At 41.2% G+C, this 18,179-nt stretch overlaps 1 long non-coding RNA gene across 1 annotated transcript in view; it reads right to left on the bottom strand.

The window, feature by feature from the left end:
* Positions 1-18,179, bottom strand: part of LOC121480079 — a 214,805-nt gene that overhangs the window by 145,906 nt on the left and 50,720 nt on the right. The window lies entirely within an intron of this gene.

Below are 18,179 nucleotides of genomic sequence, written 5' to 3'. Positions count from 1 at the left end.
AGGATGACCCCACGAGTCCTCAGGCCTTGGATTCCTAGACAGCTAGTTCTTGAATTATTTATGTAACCCAGATATCACTGCGGCTCCTCGTCCCTCGGCTTTCAGGCTGAGCTTGGCCCAAACCCCACTGCCGTGGCTTGAAAGTTCAAGGAGCACCACCAGCCTCATTCTGCTAGTTCGCAGCTGGATTTCCTTCCTGGTCCCTATCCCTACTCCTTTACCAGCTTTCTCCATTCTACTCCCTACCAGTTCCCAAAAAGGTCCACTCAAGTCAAGCACTTCTGAAGCAAATCATTGCACAACACAGTCACCTGCAAGACGTGGCACAGCCTGCTGCCCACAACGCGCTTCCCCACCCGCTCAGCCCAGAGATGTGTGGCCCGCCCGCCCCTCGCAGGGTGCAGCCCCCAGGCCTACCCCACATCCAGCCTCCATCACTCACCCCCTTAGCACTATGGACTAGGATGCTTTATCCTTTCTCTAAAAAGGATTTAGGGAAAGGATTAAGCAGTTTTAAATGGCGTTAAGATTTAGGGGACACTCTACTTAAAAGCGTGTTTTAAGAGTACAGTTTTATTTAGACTTTTTTTCTTGACACACACGTTGAATCAAGCAAGTAAAAAGTGCTCTTAAGTGGAGTAATGAGAATGGTCCCTTTGATTCCAAACTTTTTCTCCCAAGCCCATTTGAGACTTCCAATAGTCTATGGCTCTCTCTCTGTTCTGTCTCTGTTCATCTGTCTCTGTCTTTATCTCTCTGTCTCTGTCTCTGTCTCTCTCTCTCTCTCACACACACACACACACGCCCAACAGCCAGAGCTACCTGAGGCACATCACCAATAGCACCAACCCAACCTCTCCAGGTATGTGGTCAGCAGAGGTGACATCCAGAAGACAAGGGAAACAGAAGGCACCTTGGGAATGTTTCCATGTCTGCCTCTCACTACTCAAGCTCATCTCCATTCTCCACTGTCTGAGCTGACTGGTATGTGAGGGGCCAGCCCTTCCCTGGACATAATTCACAGGCTTACCTGTCACCTGGAGAGTGAGTAGGGCTTAACAGGAACTCAGAGCCCTCTGCTCCCTCTACTTACAAGCTAAGAGAAGCCATCATCTGCCTCTGCTTCTTCCTGGCCAGGTGGTCTTGGGTGAGACTTGTCTTCTGAGTGTTTTCTCATCAATAAAAGCTGGGAGTGGGTGGGAGACCCATGAGGTTCCTCCCGGCTTTAACATCCTAGGACCATGACCTCAATGGTTACAGATGGAAAGTGTAAACTTCTTTGCCCCCAGGTGAGAGGAAGCACTTCCATTGTGATTGCAATTATTACTTGGTCTAGAAAGTTTTCAAATAGAGGAGGCATTAAATTCTTCTATCAAACTTTCCCAACTCAGGTGCACGCGCACACACACCCTTCCTTCAGAACTCAGTTTTACATTTACGATGCATACACTTGACGTTCTCTGAGGTGACAACAGCACGTACGGAGCACTTTCTGTGTGTCAGCAGGTACCCTCCTAAGTGCTTTCCATACATCAGCTCAATACTGCTCACAACAGACTGTGAGGAATGCATCTCCCCAAATGGACTCTGAGAGAAGACTTGATGGACAACCATGATGGACGCAGATGCCTTCAGCCATGCTGCAGAGAGTCCCTATCTCTTGTTTTACCTGTTGGCTGTGGTTTTCTCTGGAAAAGGGAGGTGGGGAGGGGAGCTGAAAACTCACTGCTCCCCTCACTGCCCTGCATCTGCTCCCTAACCAGCACCAGGCTGCCCATCTTCTCTCTATGCAATTGCAGCAGTACCTTCCTCTGAATCAATCTGTCCTCTGGGTACATATAATTCAGTGACAAAGGTTGAGACCAGACTCAGGTGATTACACACAGAAAGCTGGACCTCATGGATCATTCTAGAAAAAACACTGAGATCAGATGCAAAAGTTGGAAGAAGCGAAAGGAACAAAACTGCCATTTAAGATCCCCACTGACCTCCCCTACAACCGCTCTGTCCAGTCCACTTCTTTATAAGCTTATTAAATTTTTGGTGTTTCCGCTGCCTAAGTCCTTTCTTTTCATCTATTCCATCTTCCAAACTTCCCACCGGAAAGAAGAGTGTCTTCATTGTTTTCCTTGGAATAAATAAGTTGTTCCCATCTAGATGACTCATTCTCATCATTGTCACAAGAATTTCTCAAGGACCTAGACATTTGTCTCCAAGGCTGCTGCCTCCTGCAAACTTCTGGCAGGTAGAATTACACATGCGTGTGCACACATGACTTCCGTGTGTCCCTATCCATTTGTTAGAATGACACAATTATGCCCACAGCAGAGAAGAGCAGAAGCCACCTCCTCCAGGGGGCCTTTTGTCAAACTCCCTTCCTATTTTCCCAAGAAGACTCACTCCTCTCCTGTACATGCCCCCATTCTTGCACATGCCCGCACTATTTTATGACAAATGTTTGTTTACATGGATTAAATGCACAGATTGGTGTGTAGACCATTGGCAAACAGAACACGGCAGGGCAATTGGTGAATCTCAAAAAGAGCCTTTTGTGGGAGGAACAGCAGCCAGGATAGACCCCCTATCTTGGAAGTGACCCTGGCCCGGAAGCATTTGGTCAGCTTCTGGGTCTCAGACTATGCTTTGCAAAACAGTTTATGCCTAAGGCTCCCTGCGCTCCAGAAATAGAATTTGCCATATCTTTGTTTCATCATTTGTTCATAAACCCAACCTGGAACAGTCTCTGCTGAATTCATTTAAAAAACATCCAAGTCTCTGTTGTTCCTTCTTCCTTTTGTAATGAACAAGATTTCTTTAGTATGTTTGTTATCAAGGAAAACTTCTGGCTTTGGGTCCCCAAGGTGAAGCAAATCTCACCAAAACAATACTCAGTGAAGGTCCCATTCACATTCATTAGAAGGAGAAAGTAAGGATGCAAAAGTGAGCCCTGTTGTTTACCCTCTGTATTCCTTCTTTTGTCCCTGACCCATCATTCCCCTTTTGAGATTTCCACATTTGCTCAGATTTTTTTTTTTTTTTGTATTTGCTTCCCAGGATTCCTTTATTTGCCTCCAGAGTTTGAAATCAAATCTGCCTGACACACAAGAAGGACTCAGCTACCTCACCCTCTGATGTATGCAGCAAATCCCATTACAATCACTTCAAAAAGCATCTGCCAGCCTTCTCAGAATAGTGCACAGAATCTTCTCATGTTAGAAACAATCATTTCAATTGGAAGCAAGAGCTGTGCCTAAAAATCAAAATGATTTCACATCACAAAAGGCAGCCTTCCTCTTATTGGAAACAAGTGACAGATTATTAGATGTCCCAATGTAAAATATCCAACTCCAGACCTTTCTCTGCTTTCAACGACAGCCTCATGTGAGTCGAGGTACCTTATGTTGCAGGTCATGCTTCCTGCCATGCAGAGTCTCCACATTTGGCAAGGACCCTTCACAACAGACACACATATTGTATTCACTGTGCCAGGCACATAAGAAATCTGCTATATTTTTAATGAATTGAACATACACATTTCCGCAAATGACCAATAGGTAAATGCTATTCCCATTTTCCCTATGAAAACTTTAAAGCATTGATACCTGCCCCCACATTCACAGAGTCTTACGGGTAGTTGGGGGTAGACCAAGCCTTGAATGCAGGCTTTGCAACCACCCTCAGTGTTCTTTCCACTGCTCTATAACTTCATACCCAGAGATATGGATCTAGGACTTTGCATGAAGATCATGACTTGTTTCTTTCACTGGCAAATTATCTCCTTAGCACCAGATGACACATCATAAGAAACTAGGATGACAGGTCACTTTTGGCACGTGCTATTTCCCTAAGGAACACCCAGCCTCCAAAATTCAGTTATTCCTTAAGGGCTCACAAAGGACTAGATATTTTTTCCAGGCCTTGGCCTTTGAGCATAGAGAAAGACAAATTCTACCCCTCCAGGCAACAAGGAAGGAATTAATCCTTTTTTGGAAGGTCCTGTTAGAGGGAAAGCTTCATAACATCAGGACTCAATAGCTTACCCTCAATAGTTCATTTATTTCATATAGACTAACTTATCTAGAAATTTCTATGCGCTCCATGCTGCTATAAGCACTTCACAAATAGTGGTCCATTTAAGTACCATAACAAACCATAACAACCCCATGAGATATTGTCAACTTCATTGTAGACATGAGGCAATGGAGGTATAGAGCCATAAGTGACTTGCACCCCATGGCACAGCTCAAAGGGGCAGGATAGGCTTCTCAGCCCAGGCATCCTGGCCCTAGAAGCCACTCAACCACTTTGCAGTGCTGCCTTGGCAACTTGGGGTTAACCAGAAAGCATTCTGTACAGCATGGCCTCAGAGAGCAACACTTCACAATCATCACTGTGACCTACATCATCTGATGTGAATGGGATGTCACTGCCATGAGTGACATCCACCAAGTTTGCAACCAGCAGCTCCTCTTCTTTAGCACTTGATAAAAGTCATGTACTATGCCAAGAGCTCTTCAAGGAAACTCCAATTTAGTATTCACAAGTACCACCCCATGAAGTAGACTAACATCTCTATTTGAAAGATGGGGAAACCAGGATTTAGGGAGCTTGGTCAGACTACTGATTGCCCTCCCATACCCCTACCTGACACACACACCCAACTGATTTTCTTCTTTTCTAGGAATATCTGTTTGGCTCAATGCATGAACTGCATTGCAGGACTCACTACCATGTGAAAAGTGATGGGTGTGAATTCCAGGTAATGAAATAAAGGAAGTGCCCCTTTCCCCCAATCTGTGGCTAAAATGTGAACATAGTAGCTGGTCATCTTTGACCGTGCAGATGAAAGTGGGGTGGACAGAGGAGCAAGATGGTAGGAGCTTGTTCTCCAGTGCTGCCAGGCTGCCATACCTGCTGTGCACTCCCCATTCAGACTGCAACGTGAAGGACAATTATAATGCAGACCTTGCTTAACCCACACTATCTGGGACCCCCAGTCCCAGCAGCCTCACCTGTGTTTTCAAAACCATGCCCAAGGTCACTCAGTTATGAGCAGCAGAGCTAGGACTTAGACACAGGCTATCTCCTAGTTACCTTGACCTAGAAATCTTTCTGTCCCTTACAGTTATGTCACCCTGGGCAGCTAGCTGAACTCACAGGGTCAAAGTTATAGTAATGGCATGACTCATGCCTCAGAGGCGGCACACGGATTATGTGGTGTGGCACCTTCCCCACCAGCCCACCCAATACACGTCTTCCTGCCCACCTTTGGCTCTCTCATGCCCTGATCTTTCCATCTGGTGTGCTAGGAAAGAGCAGTTCCCTAAGCAGCTGTTTCTAGCTAAGGTCCCTGGCATTTGTGAAGGGTTAAGAGCCTCTGTCAAGCTTGATTTCAGACACCATTACAAGTGTTCGAGGCTCTTCAAGGACCTGAAATATCCCAAACTTTGGGTGGGTGAGACTTCATGTTCATTGGCATGGAAATTTGCAAGTTTCAGTTTTGAGTTTGAGTGTTCTTTACTCTCATTAATACACAAGGAACATAAAATACAAATAACCGTATGCATATAGCCACCACAAAATATTATTCAAATGTTAAAAACGGAACAGCAAAGACGGAGCCATGAATGATAAAAACATGACATGGAGAAGCAAAGGAAGCACACAGCAATGGCACAGAGAACTGAGAAAACCAAGTTCATTCAGTGATTCCATTTTAGCTAACCAACATCACTGGACATAGTAAATACAAACAAAACCAGCGACTCAACAAAATTGAAATAAAATAAAAAGCAGTTGTTTACTGTGTAAATGGAATGGGATTTTACAGCTGCCTAGAAGCAAAGAGTTTATGCAGTTTTATGTTTTCATATATTTAAGTAACTTCACAATAAACATACTGTTAGAGTCTGCATTGGAGGTTACCAAGCTTGAGAAACCTACTATTTCAGGTAAAACCATATAACACAGCAGCTATGAACAAGTCCAAAAAGAGGAAGCCCATTCTCATTGTTGCCTTGGAAACGTCTAGGTCATATGGCCTGATCTTATCCCTGAAATGTCAATATCTTACTCTCTCTTAGGCTGATACACATCTGCCTTATTGGGAGATGGAAGTATTCAAGTCACTGCCATTGGACCCCACATGGCCAGTGCCCATCTGTGGCTTTCCCAGATTTCTCGTTCCAAGTAATTTGACATGACAATCAACATGTTGCTTCATCCTCTTCAGTTAGGTATGAAATTGTTTCCTTTGGTAATTAACATGCGGAACATAAAAGGAAATTAACTGATGGCTCTAAAACACTGATCCATCACATTAAATCTATCTTCCTACCGGAGAGCAAACCATCGCCATTAGCTTGGGACTCATTTTTGCCGGTGCTCAGTTACTATGCTTGAATGGATTAGGCCAATTAAATGGATTCAAGGACACAATCCACAAATCCAAGCCTACAAATCTATGGTAATCAAATTTAAGTCACAGATTGGTTTCCTTGGCGTGAAATGAATAAGAAATAGGGTGGACCAAGCACTAAAAATGATACAGAAGTAGCTAGAACCTTAGATGAGCCTGAAAGAGATAGATTGACTTCTTTCTTGGGAGAATTTCCCTCTCATCTGTGCACAAACCTTCAAAACACAACTTTACTTTTCAGATCTTCTTTATCTAACAGACACTGACACACTTACCCTCCTCTTCATATCCCTCCCTAGTAGGAGAAGGAAGTGGATTCCAGGTGGCTGGTATTGGCCATGAAGGCTGATCCCAGTAAACCTCCCCCAGTCCTAGCATCTTCCCTCTGCAACCACCTGCCCACCTCACTGGTCGCTACAGATTCTATATAGCTCACTTTTAATGTTCTCCCAAAGTCCCCATCCTTCTCAGCCTCTACTAAACTGTATATCCCATGGTGGACTGCACTGTGTCTGGTTCACCACTGTCTACCAGCACAACAGATGCACATTAAACATTTGCTGAAGTTTTGGGTTTCCTGCATCTTAGAAGCCCCCTGCCAAAAGCGCCCCCTCGTGGCAGGATAAGGCACTGTCTCATGTCTGTCTGAAGACAGAGTTCAGCCCACCAGTTATATATGTTGAGCTTTCTTATGGAAAAACCCCTTTAAATGACATTAAGTGGGATAGTACTATGCTTTGATTATATTATGCATTTAAATAGTTTTTGAAAACCAATTAAAAAATAAAAATATAAATAAATAAATACTTTTGTGCACTATACCTGGGATCTCATCACCCTTTATAACATTCATTCTACAAAGAAGCATATTCCGAAAGGTGATCAAGTACATGTATCCATTCCCTAGAACTACTGTAACAAAATATCACATACTAGGTAGCTTTAAGAAAAGACAAAAATTTAAAAAAAAAGAAAGACAAAAATTTATTCTCTCATAATCCCAGGCTAGAGGTCTGAAATAGAGGTATCAGAATGGCCACCGTCTCTCAAAGAACTCTAGAGGAAAATCCTTTCTTGCATCTTCCAGCTCTTGGTGGCTCCTGGCCTTCTGTGGCTTGTGACAACATACCCTCTAATATCAGCACCTGTCTTCATTCACATGACCTTTCCCTTCTGTCTCTGTGTCCAAATCTTCCTCTCCTTTCTTTTACAAAGACACCAGTGGGTCTAGGGCCCAGCTTAATCCAGTATGACCATATCTTACCTTGATTTACATTGGCAAAAACTCTTTTCAGTATAAGGTCACATTCACAGGTACCAGGGTTCAGGGACTTGAACACACTTGGGGGACATGAGGGAAACACAGTTCAACCCACTACAGTGGAACAGTACCAAAATCCTAGTATGACTACATCGCATTCAATTGATAGTTCTGGGCTACCCTGGGAACCTAACTACTGTTCATAACATTGTAACTTGGAACATGTTTTACCATTAGTATAAACTTACTACCAGACTTTTCAACTGCAACATGTCAAATAATTAAGAATGTATACAAGGATATTCAACAGAGCAACATTTGTAATTGTAAGAAATTGGGAAAAAATTCAAATACACAATGATATAGATTTCATTATATCTATAGTATTATATATCTATGTCATATATATATTTATATATTGTCACTATATATTAGAAAGTTATGCTATTGATTACTATGCAACTAATAATATAAAGTATTTCAATATAAAAATATGTTCATAATATATTGCTATAAGAAACCATATGCACATGCATATATATATGGGGATTTTAAAACATACATGTATACAGATAAATATATAGTTATTTAGTGTTTATATAGCTATATACATACACATATAGACATATAATGCCCTTACTACAGTTCTTCTATAGACAATGCTCTGTTTGTAAGCTGGTTTCAATATATTTTCTGTAAAGTTTTATATAAAAGCAAACCACTTGTTTTAAAAGCAATATGAATTCATTTGCAAAAATCAGCAAAAATAAATAAGCAAAATATTAATTTTTAAGTACCCTTGATTTGAACTATCCAAAGCAAACAGCTGCAAGCACTGTAGTGTATAAAAATCACAGAAAATGAGGAAATGGTCTGGAAAAATATACCTCAAACTAGGAGACACTTCGGTGTATCTACTGGTAGAGGAGTCCATAGGATAGCCAGAAAGCCAGTCATATTCAAGGACCTGAGAATGAGAGACGCTAAAATAATTTAACATAAAGCATGATGTGTCTATTTAAACAAACATAGGTTTATAATTAAAAAGTTAAATTCATTCCTAAGAAAACAAATTCATCAGTAAAAATGAAAAGTTTGAGAAACACCACACTGTCTTAATGTGGGTGGAAAAAATTATGGGTATTTTATAGTTTCTTCTTTTGGATTATTTGAATTTGTTTATTTTTTTTCCTAAAATAAGCCAGTACCACATTTATACAGAAAATAATAAAATAAGAACTCTATCAAACAAACAAAATTAATTACCCTTCTCCTTCCTCTCCCCCTACCATTTGTTTGCAGATTGGGATTTATTTCTGTTGAGGAGAGTTGACAGCCCGGATTCATCATGAACCTGATCCTTGCTCCCCACAGCCCAACTGCTGTCCCTAGGCAGGTACCTGTGATCTCCCCTTGCACCTGCAGCGGGAATCTGGCAGGCCTAAGGCAGCCTCTGAGGCCCACTTCTCTACCCAAATGCCACCAGCCTTGCTCCATAGGATCCCATCAGATGGTGTCAGGACATATAATAAAAATATACATAGGGTTCACCACATCTCACATAATTGTAACTGGATTTTGGCTCAGAGACCAGTCATGCCCATGAGAAAGGAAAGATATTTCTTGAATGTGTACTATGTGTTCAACCAATTCCTCATCTTATTCCCACAACCTTGGTGCACTTAAGTATGCCACTGCTCAAATAAGGAAATAGAAGCTCAGAGAGGTTAAGAAACTTGCCCACAGTCACACAGTTAAGGTATGGCAGGGATAAGATTCACATCCAGGTATGTCTAACTGCAGACCTGGGGGTTCCTTTGCTACACCCACTGGAGGGCTGTTCTGGAAATGAGTATTTATTTCCCCATCTGTTCTGTCTCTCCTTTTTTCCTATTCATTCCAAAAAGTGGCTTTTCCTTGTCTTTTTTTTTTTTTTTAAGAGTTTTGTAAGAACATCCTTTAGGCAAGTGTGGTTATAAGCAAAGATTTCCTATATCAGTGAAGTCAAGAGGCAACTTTGCTAACTTCCAAGAATGCTTCCCATCTATTCAAGACAAGACAAAAAGAGTAGATACTCATCTACAGCACGTGACCTTAAAAACTTAGCAGTTCAGCAAAGGATATCACCTCATCATTGGGGGCTTTTCTACCTAACAATGACAAATTAACTTGCTTTTTAATTTTCAAATCCCATTCTATTTCTGTTCATTATTTCTTCTTTGCCTCCTTCTGTTTTCAGAATTTGTCTCCCGCCCATTTAATTGCTTTTTAAGAAATGTTCATTTTTTTATCTGCCCTGCTATGTCCTCCGAAGATAGCAACCAATAATTGCATTCTTTAGTCACATGAAATTTGCTATTTAAAATGAGCTTCTGATCGGACAGGGTCCTCCGCACGTTATGACTAATCTATAGCAAAGACGGTGATGCTCTCATTTCTAAATGCCGTTTCATTAATAGGATTCATATCTTGAGTCCATAATATGCCCAGCTCTACTTCACAGGCTGAACAAGTAAAATTCTAAATTATGTTGAAGAAAGGAGCAGCTTTGAAAATTAGAGTCTATGGAAATAGGAGACCCTCGTCAGGCAGCCCCACAATCCTGGAGCGAAACAGTTCACTTCTGAATGCACTTCAGAAGGCAGGGGTTTGCGCTATTAGGAAAAGCCCAGAGGGCGTTTATTTTTCCTTGCCGGAAAAATTAAATCAACCTCTTCTTTCTAACTTGATGCATTGTGGGAATAATAGAAAAAAATCAATAACAAGCCTGAAAAAAATATTTCCTGTTTAAACAGAAAGCAAGATTTTTGTTCTGGTTCTTTCTTAAATATATATATATATATATATATATATATATATATATATATCTACATACATACCTAATATATATATATATATACCTACATACATACGTGTGTGTGTGTGTGTGTGTGTATTTAAATTAGAGGTAAAAGGTAAAAAGGAACCTGTAAGAGGGGAAGGAGGAAAAGGAGAAATGGCCAAAAATCAGCCTATTATCTCAAAGGTAGAAAAAGTGAATTCCAGCATTAGGAGAAAGCATCCATGCTGACACTGGCCTCATTACCTGGAAATCACCTGGAGCCCTCATATTCTTCCTTCCAGCTACACGAGGGGCCTAACAACTTCACAAGTGACCCTTTCCAGAGTTGTGCTGGAGACAGGATATAATGCAGCCACTTTGTACCAGTTCTAAGAACCTACTGCTACAATTTTTAGGAGTTCGGGAAATTGGTTGACATAGCATCGGTAGCTTGAAATCAGCCATAGTGAGAGTATTTACAAAGAAAGTAGCAAATGAAATAAATCAAGACTTTTCTCCCCCCCACCCCCCCCAGAGAGCCAGTTGTTAAACATTCACCAGCACACCACTGCTTCTTTATCCTTCTTCTTGTGGCCATTATTTGGGAGATGTACAGGCCTGTTGAGCATCATCAACAGCACATTTACAATGAAAGAAGAAAAGTGGTCACCACCTTCCAGAAGCTTCCGCGAGATATGAGGCTATGTAAACATGAGGGCCACATCTAAATGTTTTCTGGAGGGATTAGGGCAAAGCAGACCCACTCAGCAAACTATTCCCTGGAATGAGAGTCTTTCAGCTTGCTAGCCTTTGCCCTTCCTCAGTCGGCCTTGAAACACAGAGTGCTGGCTCTCAACAGAGGCCTCAACACATCACAATCACTCACCAGTGAGGTTCTCATAGGCCCCATGCCTCAGAGCCTTTCCTGCCAAGTCCTTCTCTTCTCTCTACCTCCTGAAGAGCAGGCTCTGGCCTCCTCAGGCCACTCATCAGCCACCAACCCAAAGGAGTGACCCCAACTAGACCTGGTACTATTGCTACTAACAAAAACAGAGATTAAAGAAGCATTTGTTGAGCATCTACTATATGCTGACCAGCATGGTAAATTTATAAACCTAAAACTTATAAGAACCCTATGAGACAGGTTTTCACACTCATTTTATGGATGGCAAAACTGAGTCACAAGAAGGCCAAAACAGGCAGCCAGTGAACAGTAGAACTGGATGTGAACTCAGATTTGATTGACTCCAAATATCATAATCTAGTACATTAGACTAGCTCATGAATGAGCAAACAGAAGTGAAAAATATATTTTATTTGGTCTAACTGCTGTAAAAAGGGCAAGAGCTCAGCCCCTAGGCTCACTTGCCCCAGGCTCACTCTGAAACCTGCCAATAAATTGAGCTATTTTTATAGTAAAGGACAAAGAGCTTTGAGAGCCTTATCTTGTTCCTACCCTCTCTTCTTTGGTTGCTATTTTGGAGTTTTTTTCTTTCCATGTCGTTTTTAATATATTCTTCTGTCTTGCTAATGATAGGAAACTAGCTGGTGCATGGTTCCATAAAACATTATCTCATTATCTCATTTTGCCTCTCTCTATAAAGTACTTTGCAGCATTGAAAGTGGTGTATGAAAAATATTAATTTCATTAAATTAATGGAGAGTGTCATGATTGCTCAGTTATGACTCGGAAACATTTGTAGAGGGAGTTATATGCATCAAAGCTTGTCCTTTATTTTGCCATATTTTTCCTCCCACTTCCACCCATAAATAGTATGCTTTAAAGAAATATTGTTGCCACCAGCAACCTGGAAAATCACAAGTGTAAAATATGACTTCATATGGCCAATCAGAAAAGCCACAGAGCCAATCCCGTTATCAGCGCCGTCTTCCTTAGAGATACGAATGCTATAGCTGGAAACGTTATGTTGTGATTCTTCCCAATACAGGAGATGACCCATGTGAATTATCAGTTCTCTCTTAGTCCTTCAGTTTACATTAGGAATTTTTTCTAAGCAAAAAACAAAAACAAAAACAATAAACAAAACAAAACAAAATGAAAACAAAGAACAAAAGAAAAAAAATTTTTTTCTAAAGTCATCAACCATTCCAAAGTATCCACTTCCCCTTTCCCTACAAAATCTCCTCATTCTTCCAGGTCTTTCTCAAGTGCCACCTTTTAAAGGCAGTTTTCTAGTGATTCAAGCCCATAGCAGTCTCCTATCTCTAAGTTCATTTATTCACTGGTTCACCAGATATTTATTGATCAATGAGATATGGACATCAGACATCACTGTTCTAGGCCCTGGAGATACTACAGAGTGAAAGACAGGCTGGTTCTTCCCCTCCTGGAACATATTGTGTTTGTACCACACTGTTCACTACCCAACTGACCCCTCACAAAAAAAAAAAAAAAAAAAAAAAGAATCTCTCCTGAGAAAGAAGCTGCTGCTCAGTGTGTTTAATATAGTCTAAAACTTAAAATATCCATCTTATTTTAGCTTCTATAGATGAAATCAATATTCCTACCTGAGGTAATGCTGGTACCCCCCGTAAGGCTGTCCTATATATTGCACTTCATTTTGGAAGTCCACAAGATTACCTCCCATTTGCTCATTCAGTTAGTCCTTAGTCTCAGGTTTCCTGGATCCCCCAATTCCCTGCTTTGGCTTCATGGCTTCATAACTCCAACTCAGGTCAAATATTCTTTCTCTCTTTTTTGGAGACAGAGAGAGAGAAAGAGAGCATAACAGGAGAGAGGCAGAGGGAGAAAGAGAATATTAAGCAGGCTCCATGTCCAGTGTGGAGTCTGATGTGAGGCTTGATCTCATGACCCTGAGATCATGACCTGAGCTAAAATCAAGAGTCAGGTCACTTAACCAACTGAGCCACCCCAACGCCCCCCAGGTCAGATATTCTTGGAGTACCTGCTATGCATCAGGCATTGTGCTAAGTGTTCTATATACACAATGTCTAGTTTTCATAACAACTTACAAAGGTGATGATGCTATCTCTATTTTACAGAGGAGGAAACTGAGGCTTATCAAATAAAGAAACTTATCCCCAGGACAGCACCAGGATCTGAACCCAACTGTGTGGTGCTATCATTTAATTATTCCACATAACCTCAGTCTCTGCCTACTTCTTCACATGCAACATAAGAGAAAATAATCCATATTACAACCTTCCCATAAGGCTGTTAGAATTGTTGAGTAAGGTTGCTCCATGTAAGGAGTGCTAATAAGGCATCTCTCATACCTTCTGAGTTCTTTTGTTTGTTTGTTTGTTTTTTGTTTTGTTTTGTTTTGTTTTGTTTTTTTAATAAATTTATTTTTTATTGGTGTTCAATTTACCAACATACAGAATAACACCCAGTGCTCATCCCGTCAAGTGCCCCCCTCAGTGCTCGTCACCCATTCACCCCCACCCCCCGCCCTCCTCCCCTTCCACCACCCCTAGTTCCTTTCCCAGAGTTAGGAGTCTTCATGTTCTGTCTCCCTTTCTGATATTTCCTACCCATTTCTTCTCCCTTCCCTTCTATTCCCTTTCACTATTATTTATATTCCCCAAATGAATGAGAACATATACCTTCTGAGTTCTAACTGGTAAATATCCAGAGCCAGATGAAGATCACTGGATCAGCCCTGTTAACCATCATCTGATAACAAGGTTCCCCTAGTAAGAGGCATTGCAGAATGATACTTGGACCCAAGGCCAGAACAAGGGAACAATATCCCTCCCCAAATCTAAAGCTAGGCATCTGCTGTGGTGAAGTAAGCTCTGCAAACATACTCTGAGTACATGTCAGAGACCAGATCAGCCTGCCTCCAAAAGCTAGATGCCAGCAGAATGAGAACCTGAGAGAATGAGAGATGAATCTTTGTTACCTTTACAATGTGGTGACTATGCACTCAGAAGGGAAAAATGTGACCCAACCAAGCTCCCTACAATCAATTGGACACTTGTTCTCCTTTCAGAAAAACAAGTAGGGACTTGATAAAATGTCCCCTCCAGCATTTTCCTGTCCTTTGGAAGGAAGTAGAGTCCCCTCCAGTAGAATCACCGGGAAAGAAAAGCAGAGTTCCTCATTATAAGACGGAAAGAGGCATACCTATGTTTACATTGTCATTCCATCATTGTTCATTACTGTTCTTACTGAGCTCTGCATACTTTTACATTATATTGCCAGATAGTTATTTTTCATCTGATTTGCTTATCAGGCCAAATTCCTTCACAGAAAAAATAATCATTTTTTAAATTTCACCTGAAATCCCCATATCTAACACCATATCTATTTCATAGTTGGTATGAAATAAATATTTATTCCATCAAGAAATGAATGACTTCAACTGATATGTAAACCCTGAGACTTGGGGATCCCTGGGTGGCTTGGCGGTTTGGTGCCTGCCTTTGGCCTGGGGCGCGGTCCTGGGGTCCCGGGATGGAGTCCCGCGTCGGGCTCTCGACGTGGAGCCTGCTTCTCCCTCCTCCTGTGTCTCTGCCTCTCTCTCTATGTCTCTCATAAATAAAAAAAATAAAATAAAATAAACCCTGAGACTCTATGGAATGTATGGTTTTCCAACTACAAACCATAATCATGCGGATGCATCATTTTGCATTTTTTAAACTTGTCTACCTCTCTGAAAACAGGTTAAACCAGATCTGTAATTGTCTCTTTAAATCATTTTATAATTCCCTATTAATGTAATGGGCTCCTGTTTCACAAAACTGGGCTCATACATTTGCTATTAATTTAACCATGCCCTTATTCTAAAAAGTGGGGGGGGGGGGGGAGGAGAATATACGATATAAGAAAACAAATATCTATTAAGAATTAACTTGACGGGATGAGCACTGGGTGTTTTTCTGTATGTTGGTAAATTGAACACCAATAAAAATTAATTAAAAAAAAAAAGAATTAAGTAAGGATGGGGGAATCCCTGGGTGGCTCAGCGGTTTAGCGCCTGCCTTTGGCCCAGGGCGCGATCCTGGAGTCCCTGGGATCGCGTCCCACGTCGGGCTCCTTGCATGGAGCCTGCTTCTCCCTCCTCCTGTGTTTCTGTCTCTCTATCATAAATAAATAAATAAATAATCTTAAAAAAAAAAAAAAAAAGGACTTTGAGCATTTTTATCTTTAAAAAAAAAAAAGAATTAAGTAAGGAAAATGAAAGAAGGCCATCAAGAAATTTTCACCTTTCTTACAATGTCCTCATTGGGGATGTTCATCCACTTTCCTTAGTGGCAAGATGGCATGCAAACAACTTTTCAAGAACATTTCACTATGTATAAACAGTCCAATAACTTCCCAAAATAAGTTCAGACAATGTTGACGGAGGCTGGTAGTAGGTGAGGTAACATGATTCAGCCTTGGTAGCTATTAGCAAGTCTAGCAGACTTTCCAAGGATTCTCTAAAGACACCAGACAGAAATGTACTTAAAAATAAATCGACTTTTAGTCTGAAAGCATTAAAAAAAAATGAGGAGGAGCCAAAGGTCAAGGCTATAGTGGGTCGATAAAGCACTGTTCCCTTGAAGGTATCCTTTTCTGTCAAGAGGCACTCCCTGCCCTATCCTCCCACTAAAGAGTTTTCTCGACAGCTATTAATGGGCTAAGAGAGTCTGTGTTCTTTTGTTTATGGGCCAGAACTAGAACTCATGATGATGCCTCTAAGATCACACCCCAGTAGGCAATCCCAGTGGAGAAATCTGGAAATATCAGAGAAGCCAGATGAGGCGTTTGACTCCAAGAGAGGCCTGAGTAAGTAGATGGCTGTTGTTTGCTACAGATTGCTTTCCCAGGAAGCAAAGGTGGGGGTAAAAAGAATCAAATCAAATGTAATCTTTTTAACTTTTTTTTTTTTAATTCCCCATAGTTAACTGAGGGCAAGTTGTTGGGACATAGAAAAAGGCTAAGGAAAATTTTGGAATCTGCAGAAAGTAATTTTTAGAAAATAAGAATAGGTAATCCAACTGCAGCCAGGACAATGATGTCAGCACACTTAAGAAGCCCTGACCTGTGAACTGTCTTTTGAAACACTGAGTAATACATTTCTGTTCAAGGGAGTAAGACAGAGAAGTTATACTACTATCTTTTTGTCACAGAACACTCTGCCTCACCCAACTGCAATATTTCTTTACAACAATCAGTCAGCATCTTGAGCAGATGTCCATTCACAAATAATTAGATCAGCGGCCTTAGCCAAAGCAAATAACCCAAGTACTGCAACAGAAAACATACTGAACCTGGAGCCCAAAGTCCTGGGTTCCAGTCTACTTACTAATGTCATAACTCTTGGCAACTCACTTAATTTCTTAGAGTCTAATTTCCTCACCTTTTAAACCAATTAAACTTCTCTACCTACCAGCAAAATCATTGAGAAGATTGAATGAAATTATGTATGGCAATGGTTCTCAACGAGGGCTCCTTCGCTTCACAAGGGACACTTGGCAATATCTGGAGACACATTTGGCTGTCACAGCTGGTGGGTAGAGGCAAGGGATGCTGCTCAACATCTTACAATGCACAGAACAGCACCAACCACAAAAAGTTATTCAGACTCAAAATGTCAATCAGTTGCAATTGAAAAGCATTGATGTATGTCAGGGGCTATAAGGCATAATAATTTTATCAGTTAGGATTGCATGAAACAGCAAGAAATGATTTATTTTTATCACATAATCAGTAGATAGGATACAAGCAGGCCAAAACCCATGCAACTGTTCAAGAGAATCATCAAAGACTCATGTTATCTCTAGACTCCTGTTCCACTACCTTAGCATCTGGCTTTTGCCCACCTGATTGCAAGATGGTTATTACACAGCAAGTATCCACATTCAAGATAGGAATAGGAGTAAAGGAGTTGCTGGAAGAATCTGTGCCTATACTGGGAAATCAGCAAGAGTCTTCAACTTGTGTCTCATTGGCCAGATTCCTATCACATGGCCATCCTGAGGTGCAAGGAAATCTAGGTAAGTCTTTTAGCTGGGTAAATTTCCCACCCACACAAGAAGACAGCAAGCTATTGGTTAAGCAACCAAAAATGTCCACCACAGAAATTATCATCTCAATCTTCATCATCAACATGGAGAAGCAGGATAAGGAAGAAGCTAAAAGAATAGAATCTGGTCAGGAAGATGTGATTCATATCCATAGTTCCACCATTTCCTATCTGTGTACTAGTGAGTTGGTTAATTTCCAAGCTCCAGTCACCACACTTAGAAAACAGAGGTAACAAAAACATATACACGATGACTCCATCGTGAATAGATTTGGCTGCATGGAAGGGACTGGACCCATACAATATTCTAGCCCCAAAGGCAGCTGCAGGCACCAAAGAAGACCCTAATTTAGTCCCATCTATCACCAACAAGCGAATAGTGGGCTGCATCTGTGAAGAGGACAATAGTACTGTCATCTGGTTTTGGCTGCACAAAAGCGAGGCCCAGCGATGCCCTAGCTGTGGAACCCATTACAAGCTGGTGCCCCACCAGTTGGCCCACTGAGCCTTTGCACTAATTTACTCAAAATGTGCTGTAAAGTTTCTTCTTTCCAATAAAGACTAGCCATTGCATTGGCTCCTTCTCCCATAAAAAAAAAAAAAGCCATCATTTTGTAGATTGAATGAATAATGTAAATGGTTTTACTCATTGAATGCTGGAAGTTTGATAAGTGGTATATA

This window comes from Vulpes lagopus, chromosome 2 (genome assembly GCF_018345385.1).
Source record: "Vulpes lagopus strain Blue_001 chromosome 2, ASM1834538v1, whole genome shotgun sequence".
Taxonomy (NCBI): domain Eukaryota; kingdom Metazoa; phylum Chordata; class Mammalia; order Carnivora; family Canidae; genus Vulpes; species Vulpes lagopus.
This window is presented reverse-complemented; position numbering and strand designations above follow the sequence as displayed.